At 43.9% G+C, this 6,306-nt stretch overlaps 3 non-coding genes across 3 annotated transcripts; 2 read left to right on the forward strand and 1 right to left on the reverse strand.

Moving 5' to 3' along the window:
• Nucleotides 1-668: 668 nt before the first annotated feature.
• Nucleotides 669-742, forward strand: TRNAT-AGU. The gene has a single exon. It is a non-coding gene; the product is annotated as a tRNA-Thr (tRNA).
• A 3,391-nt stretch (nt 743-4,133) lies between these two features.
• Nucleotides 4,134-4,206, forward strand: TRNAV-AAC. Its single transcript has one exon. It is a non-coding gene; the product is annotated as a tRNA-Val (tRNA).
• Nucleotides 4,207-6,232: 2,026 nt separating this feature from the next.
• Nucleotides 6,233-6,306, reverse strand: TRNAI-AAU. Its single transcript has one exon. It is a non-coding gene; the product is annotated as a tRNA-Ile (tRNA).

Below are 6,306 nucleotides of genomic sequence, written 5' to 3' on the forward strand. Positions count from 1 at the left end.
CAGTGAAGTTTTAATGTGTTTTGATATTTATATATAATTTCTTTTTTAAACAACATTTTTCCAAATTTGTATTTAAGTTTCAGGTAGTTAACAGACAATGTAATATTAGTTTCAGGTGTGGAATTTAAGAAGCGCTGTGTATTTTTAATGCACCCCTTTGCTACAGCAAATTACCAGGCTCCACAAACACAGAAAATGGTCAGTTTCACGTGGGATTAAAAAGCAACCGCTTAGCGACAAAAAGAAGAAAACTGCATTTTGCCAAGTGATTTATGTGTCACTCCAGGAAAGCCTCGGGGCAATCCGCATTGCTTGAGCCCGTGCAGCCGAGAAGCACCATTGTCTCCCTATTGCAGGTTCCAAGCTGAATCCATCTTCCGTGTGGAGCTGTAAACGCTCCTGGAAGGACAATGGTCTGGCTGCCTGTTCCAAGGGTTCCAGGGGCTGAGGAAGTCTCTCTTCCCCGCACAGTGTATAACTGCTGGGCACCTTTCAGGAGAAAGTAAGAAAACTTGATCAAAATCCTGAGAATTAAAAAAAATGATAATAATCCCAAGAATTAGTCTGGATGCACTTCTGTTGGTCAAAAATTCTTGGGAACCACAGCAGTAAGACGGAACAGTGAAGTCACCCTCAAATTATATGCAAGTGAGCCACCTTCTGTCGTGGGCTCCGTGGCTTAGCTGGTCAAAGCGCCTGTCTAGTAAACAGGAGATCCTGGGTTCGACTCCCAGTGGGGCCTTCCAATGTGAGCTTTTGCAATTTAGTAGTCTGAGAATTGGAGATAATTTGAATTTACATCCCTAAAGCCCCAGGAGTGGGACGGACAGCATTAGATGAAGAATCTTACGTAAAAAAAAAAAAAAATAACAACAACAAAATCTTTCCCAATAGTACAGTGATAGAAAAACCAAAATATCTATGCTGAGAACTGAAAAACTCAGAGAGCTTGTTCTACTGTTATGATTTGAGCACTGGAATTGCCTAGGATAAGTGAGGTTTGCTTCTTGGTCTTCTTCTACCATTTGAGATCAAATGTGAGGCACTCACCACTTCGGCTTTATGTGATCTCTCTGACTGTCTTAATTATTTTTGCCTCCTAGAATCTTTACCAACTAGAACACTGTCCACATTTATTTTTCTTGAATGGCTCCTTGAATAGCTATTTTCCCCTCCCCCAGCCCCAATTTTGCACCAAATAGCTTTTTGGCCCACCGAATAGTGCACATGGTTCTCAAAATTTAGTGAGCACATGAATTACCTGGTGACCCATTAAAATGAAAGATTTAATCCATTACATCTCTGATGGGGCCTGAAATTCAGTCTTTATACAAGCTTCCTGGTGATTGATAGTTATTCTGCTGGTACATGGACCTTATTCTGTGTAGACAGGCTAGTGACTTGGTGATCGTTTCAATGGTTGTGGCTTCTTTTTTTTTTTTTTTTTGAGGTAAAACTGGCATGTAATACTATACACCTTCCAAGTGCACATTATAATTAGCCATCTGTATGCACTACACAGTGATCACCACCAGAATGTCTTCTTCCATTCAGTAGGTTGTCTTTTCATTTTGATGGATGGTTTCCTTTGCTGTGCAAAAGCTTTGTGGTTTGATGTAGCCCCACTTGTTTATTGTTGCTTTTGTTTCCCTTGCATTTGGGGTCAGATCCAGAAACACATTGCTAAAACTGATGTCAAGGAACTTACTGCCTATATTTTCTCCCAGGAATTTTATGGCTTGAGGTGTTACATTCAAGTCTTTAATCCATTTTTAGTTCATTTTTGTGGATGGTGTAAATATGGTCTAGTTTCATTCTGGTGCATGTGGCTGTCCAGTTTTCCCAGCACCTCAATGGTTGTGGTTTTGAGTTCTATTCTTTTATATGTTTATAGCCACTTGCCACACCCATTAGTAAGCCTGGGGTTGGGTTTACTCATTTGCCTTTTGTCAAATCCAATTCAAAAGAAATGAAAGAAAAGAACAAGGTAAAAATTCTAATATAAATTCGTGTGAATCAAGTAGTGTTATAACTGTTCTCTCCTTTTCATGTGATAAGGGACTCTAGGATATACCAGAAATTTTGGAAGGAAGAGAAGAGGATAAAAAAGAAGAATTAATGGCAAAGCACACAAAATTCCTTTAAAAAATGCTGGAGGCAAGTGGAAATAAAAGTATAAACCTGAAAACTCTTGGTGCATTTATTAGTTACATAACTCTAAAAAATAGTAAACCTGGACAAAATAAATAAATAAACCCCGAGACTTGAGATTTTCTTGTTTATGTGCTCTATTTCTTCAGAGTTCTAAGAAATACTTTTATTTATCATGATCTCCGTCCCACTCATGGTGCACAACCTTTCTCAAACAATGGGTTTCATTTCAATTAGTTTCTTGCTTCTTCCCATAGTGGTGTAACAGGCTGATTTCTCCTTTTGTGAGCCATTTGGGAGGAATGTTGTGTGTCAGAAGATTTATTTTATAGATCTCTTGGAGTGGAAAGCTGGCTACTGTAAGAAATAAAGGTGATAAACAGTGATATGAAACACTGCTGGGAGAGATGAGTGCTTAAATAAAATAACTGGAGAGTGTTTGTTCTCTACAAATTGATCCCAAATAAGATCTGGAAATTCACCAATATGTCTTTACTGAAGTGTCTTGTCTTTAACTGAAATCCTATTTCTCTACTGACTAAAGTGAATGTATCCTCATTATTCCTAGGTCCCATGACATCTCCTCTGACCCATGACCTATCATACTGCTCCCAATGCCAGATGCCCCCTTCTCTCCACCTCTCCTCCACCAATGTATTTCTTTCCCTCTATCAAATCTCAGATCAGTTATCACTTCTTTTGAAAGCCTTTTTTAATCATTAGGAGTTGGAAAATTGCCCCATTTCTATGCTTCTGTGAAAATGCATGAACATTTATCTCTGTGGTTTCATTTGGCAACTTAAAAATAATTAACCTATTTTGTGCAATCATATTATAATAATCAGGGCAGGTGCCCTTTGGTACCCCAGGCCTGTCCAATTTTTCAGGACATCTGGTACCTCCAGAGCCTAGGTCAGCACTGGGCACATTGTGGGCTACTCATTACTACTTTTTTTTTTTTTCTTTAAGATTTTACTTATTTATTTGAGAGAGAGAATGAGATAGAGAGAGCACATGAGAGGGGGGGAGGGTCAGAGGGAGAAGCAGACTCCCGGCCGAGCAGGGAGCCCGATGCGGGACTCGATCCAGGGACCCTGAGATCATGACCTGAGCGAGGGCAGACGCTTAACGACAGAGCCACCCAGGCGCCCCTCATCAATTCTTTTAAGATAAACGCCTATTCAACTTATTGAAAAATGAACGATCATTTATGCTGCCGACTTGATGTCAGAAGAAAGAAAGGAGACTGGAGATCTCGCCATCTAGGAAATACGGCCTCTCCTCCGTTCCTGCCACACGGCCACCGGACCGTTCCTGGCGAGGAGGGGGTTTCCAAGTCGCTGTTGTCAGCCGTGCGGACGCACGGATCTCTCACAACGCGTCTGAGCAAAGGAAAGGTCATTGCGCAGTGAGCACCTTCTAGATCCCTCAGGGAAGCGCTGGGAAGGGGCAAAAGAGTGAGGGACGTCAGTTTAAATGAAGAGGAAAATGAGAAACCAGGCAAGCACGCCATCTGTTGAGCCCGTTGACTCCGGTCACTGAGCCCTGCTGTTGCAGAGCCGCGGGGGGACACGGGGTCGTCGTGCCACCCCTTTGTCACCCCCCCCCAGTAAGCTGGGCCCAGGCCGCGCCCCCGCCCCGCGGAGGCCCCCAGACCAGCTTGGCCCCGGCGGGAGGGTGGGAGGTCTCCAGCGCGCGGCGGTGGTCCCGCTTCTCAAGGTCAGGAGACCACACGCCCTGAGAGCCCGAGGCGACCTGCCGCAGTCTGGGAAGGGGTCTGGGCTCTGGTTTCGAGGTACCTTCGGCGGTGAGTTACGGAGTTTCCATATTGCCATTTTAACAAACCAAAAGTGTAAGGAGAAATAAATTCGTCGTGAGTGAAAATACACTAAAAGAAAAATCATTCAAAATTACTAGGTTTGGGGCACCCAGGAAATGGGCGTATCAATGCCTGCAATTCCGAGAAGCCGCTTGGCCCGGGGGTTTCCGTGGTGTAGTGGTTATCACGTTCGCCTAACACGCGAAAGGTCCCCGGTTCGAGACCGGGCGGAAACAACCCTTCCTGGGAATTTTGTCCCTTGGGGTGAAATGCCATCTTATAAGTGCCTAAGCCTTTGCGCACCGTCCCCAGGGGGCCCCCACCCGAAAACACGGGTTTCCCAAGTTACCCGGATTCCAGCAGCGCTGAGACTTGCATCCTCACCTGCCCCGTCGGACCCGGCCCCTCGGAGCCCTGCCCTCAACAGAGGCCTTCTGAGAATAGGACAGTCCTGGAAATCCACCCCCTTAACTTTAAAATAGGCCCTTTCTTCTTAGTATTGCACTTTATGTCGTCTGGAATCAAGACCTTTTACAACATACCTGTAGGAATATTTTCTTGCAGCCTGTGGCTAGTGTCTCCTCTCTTTTCTTAAATTTTTTTTATTAGGTTATGGTAATCCCCATACATGACATCATTAGTTTTAGATGAAGTGTTCCATGATTCATTGTTTGCCTATAACATCCACTGCTCCATGCAGAACGTGCCCTCCTCAATACCCACCACCAGGCTAACCCATCCCCCCACCCCCTGCCCTCTAGAACCCTGTTTGTTTTTCAGAGTCCATCGTCTCTCATGGTTCGTCTCCCCCTCCGATTTCCCCCCTTCATTCTTCCCCTCCCGCTACCTTCTTCTTCTTCTTTTTTTTTTCTTAACATATATTGCATTATTTGTTTCACAGGTACAGATCTGAGATTCAACAGTCTTGCACAATTCACAGCGCTTACCAGAGCACATACCCTCCCCAGTGTCTATCACCCAGTCACCCCATCCTCCCCTCCCCTCTAGAACCCTCAGTTTGTTTCTCAGAGCCCATAGTCTCTCATGGTTCGTCTCCTCCTCCGATTCCCCCCCTTCAGTTTTCCCTTCCTACTACCTTCTTTTTTTTTTTTTAGTGTCACCTCTCTTAACTCAGTCTTCTGATGAAAAATGTGTCCATCTCGGCTCAGGTGTTTCCAATCTAATAACCCTATAAAATGAATATCAACACACAGTTCACAGAAAAGGAAATAAAAATGTCTTTTATATAAATGACAAGATACTTGACCTACTCATCAAGAAATGTAAATAATTAAACTCCAGGGGGTATCCCTTTTCACCAGAATGGCAGAATAAAAGCATGGGCAGCATTCTCTGTTTGGGAGGATTCCTTCATTCATTCAAGGTCTGTGGAAGGCCTGCTTTCTGCCTGGCCCTGACCCGTGCCCTCGCTGTACCCAGATCCAGACTCAGAGTCCTGACAGAGGTGTGTTTCATTGGCGGCCCCAAACCAGATGCCAGGACTCTCAATGACACCATTTTCTAAAACAAGCACCGCTCAGCGGGTCAAACAAAAGTCAACCGATCCCCACTTTATGAATTTGGTAGACCCTGAAGCCGTGTAAAATGTTTGCATTTATACGCAAAGAGAGTTCAGGTTTAGGCTCAGGTAAGTAAAACATTGTTACTTACAAGGAGGTCCAGGAGGACGTTTGGAAGTCCAGTGCAGCTGAGGACGTGTGTGGACTATCCAGCGTATTTTAGGATGCTCAGCACGCCTGACCTCAGTTACTAAATGCCAGGAGAACCCGCCAACGTGAGGACAACCAGAAATGTGCGCACATTTCCACAATATCCCTTAGTGCTCTCTCGCAAATTCTAGATGTAACTGACAACGAAAATGGGGGAAATAAAATGCTTTCTAGCAAGTAAGTATGAATAAAATCTTGGAAATTTTAGAAGTTGGAAAGTCTACTTCCAGGCTGAAAATGTTTGTAAAGGCTGAAGTTGGGTAAGTTAAAGGGAAAGATTTTTGGGAAAACAGGTGATTGTAAAATAATAGAATGAATATATCCTGGACAAAATAGGTTCCCCAATTAAATAATGAAGGAATGCCCAATTAAATAATGAAGGAACGCCAGAGATCTCTTTTTATTTTTTTTAAGTTAAATAAAATCCAATAGGGTACCCTGACAGCATCAATCGTTTAGCAGGAATTTAAAGTGCTAGCCTTAGGGAAGTATAAGTAAATCTCTGTAGATAACACTGAGGGAAAACGCGCCGCGGCCGGTACGGGGCTCGAACCCGCGACCTCGGCGTTATTAGCACCACGCTCTAACCAGCTGAGCTAACCGGCC

Source organism: Neomonachus schauinslandi, chromosome 8, assembly GCF_002201575.2.
Source record: "Neomonachus schauinslandi chromosome 8, ASM220157v2, whole genome shotgun sequence".
NCBI lineage: Eukaryota > Metazoa > Chordata > Mammalia > Carnivora > Phocidae > Neomonachus > Neomonachus schauinslandi.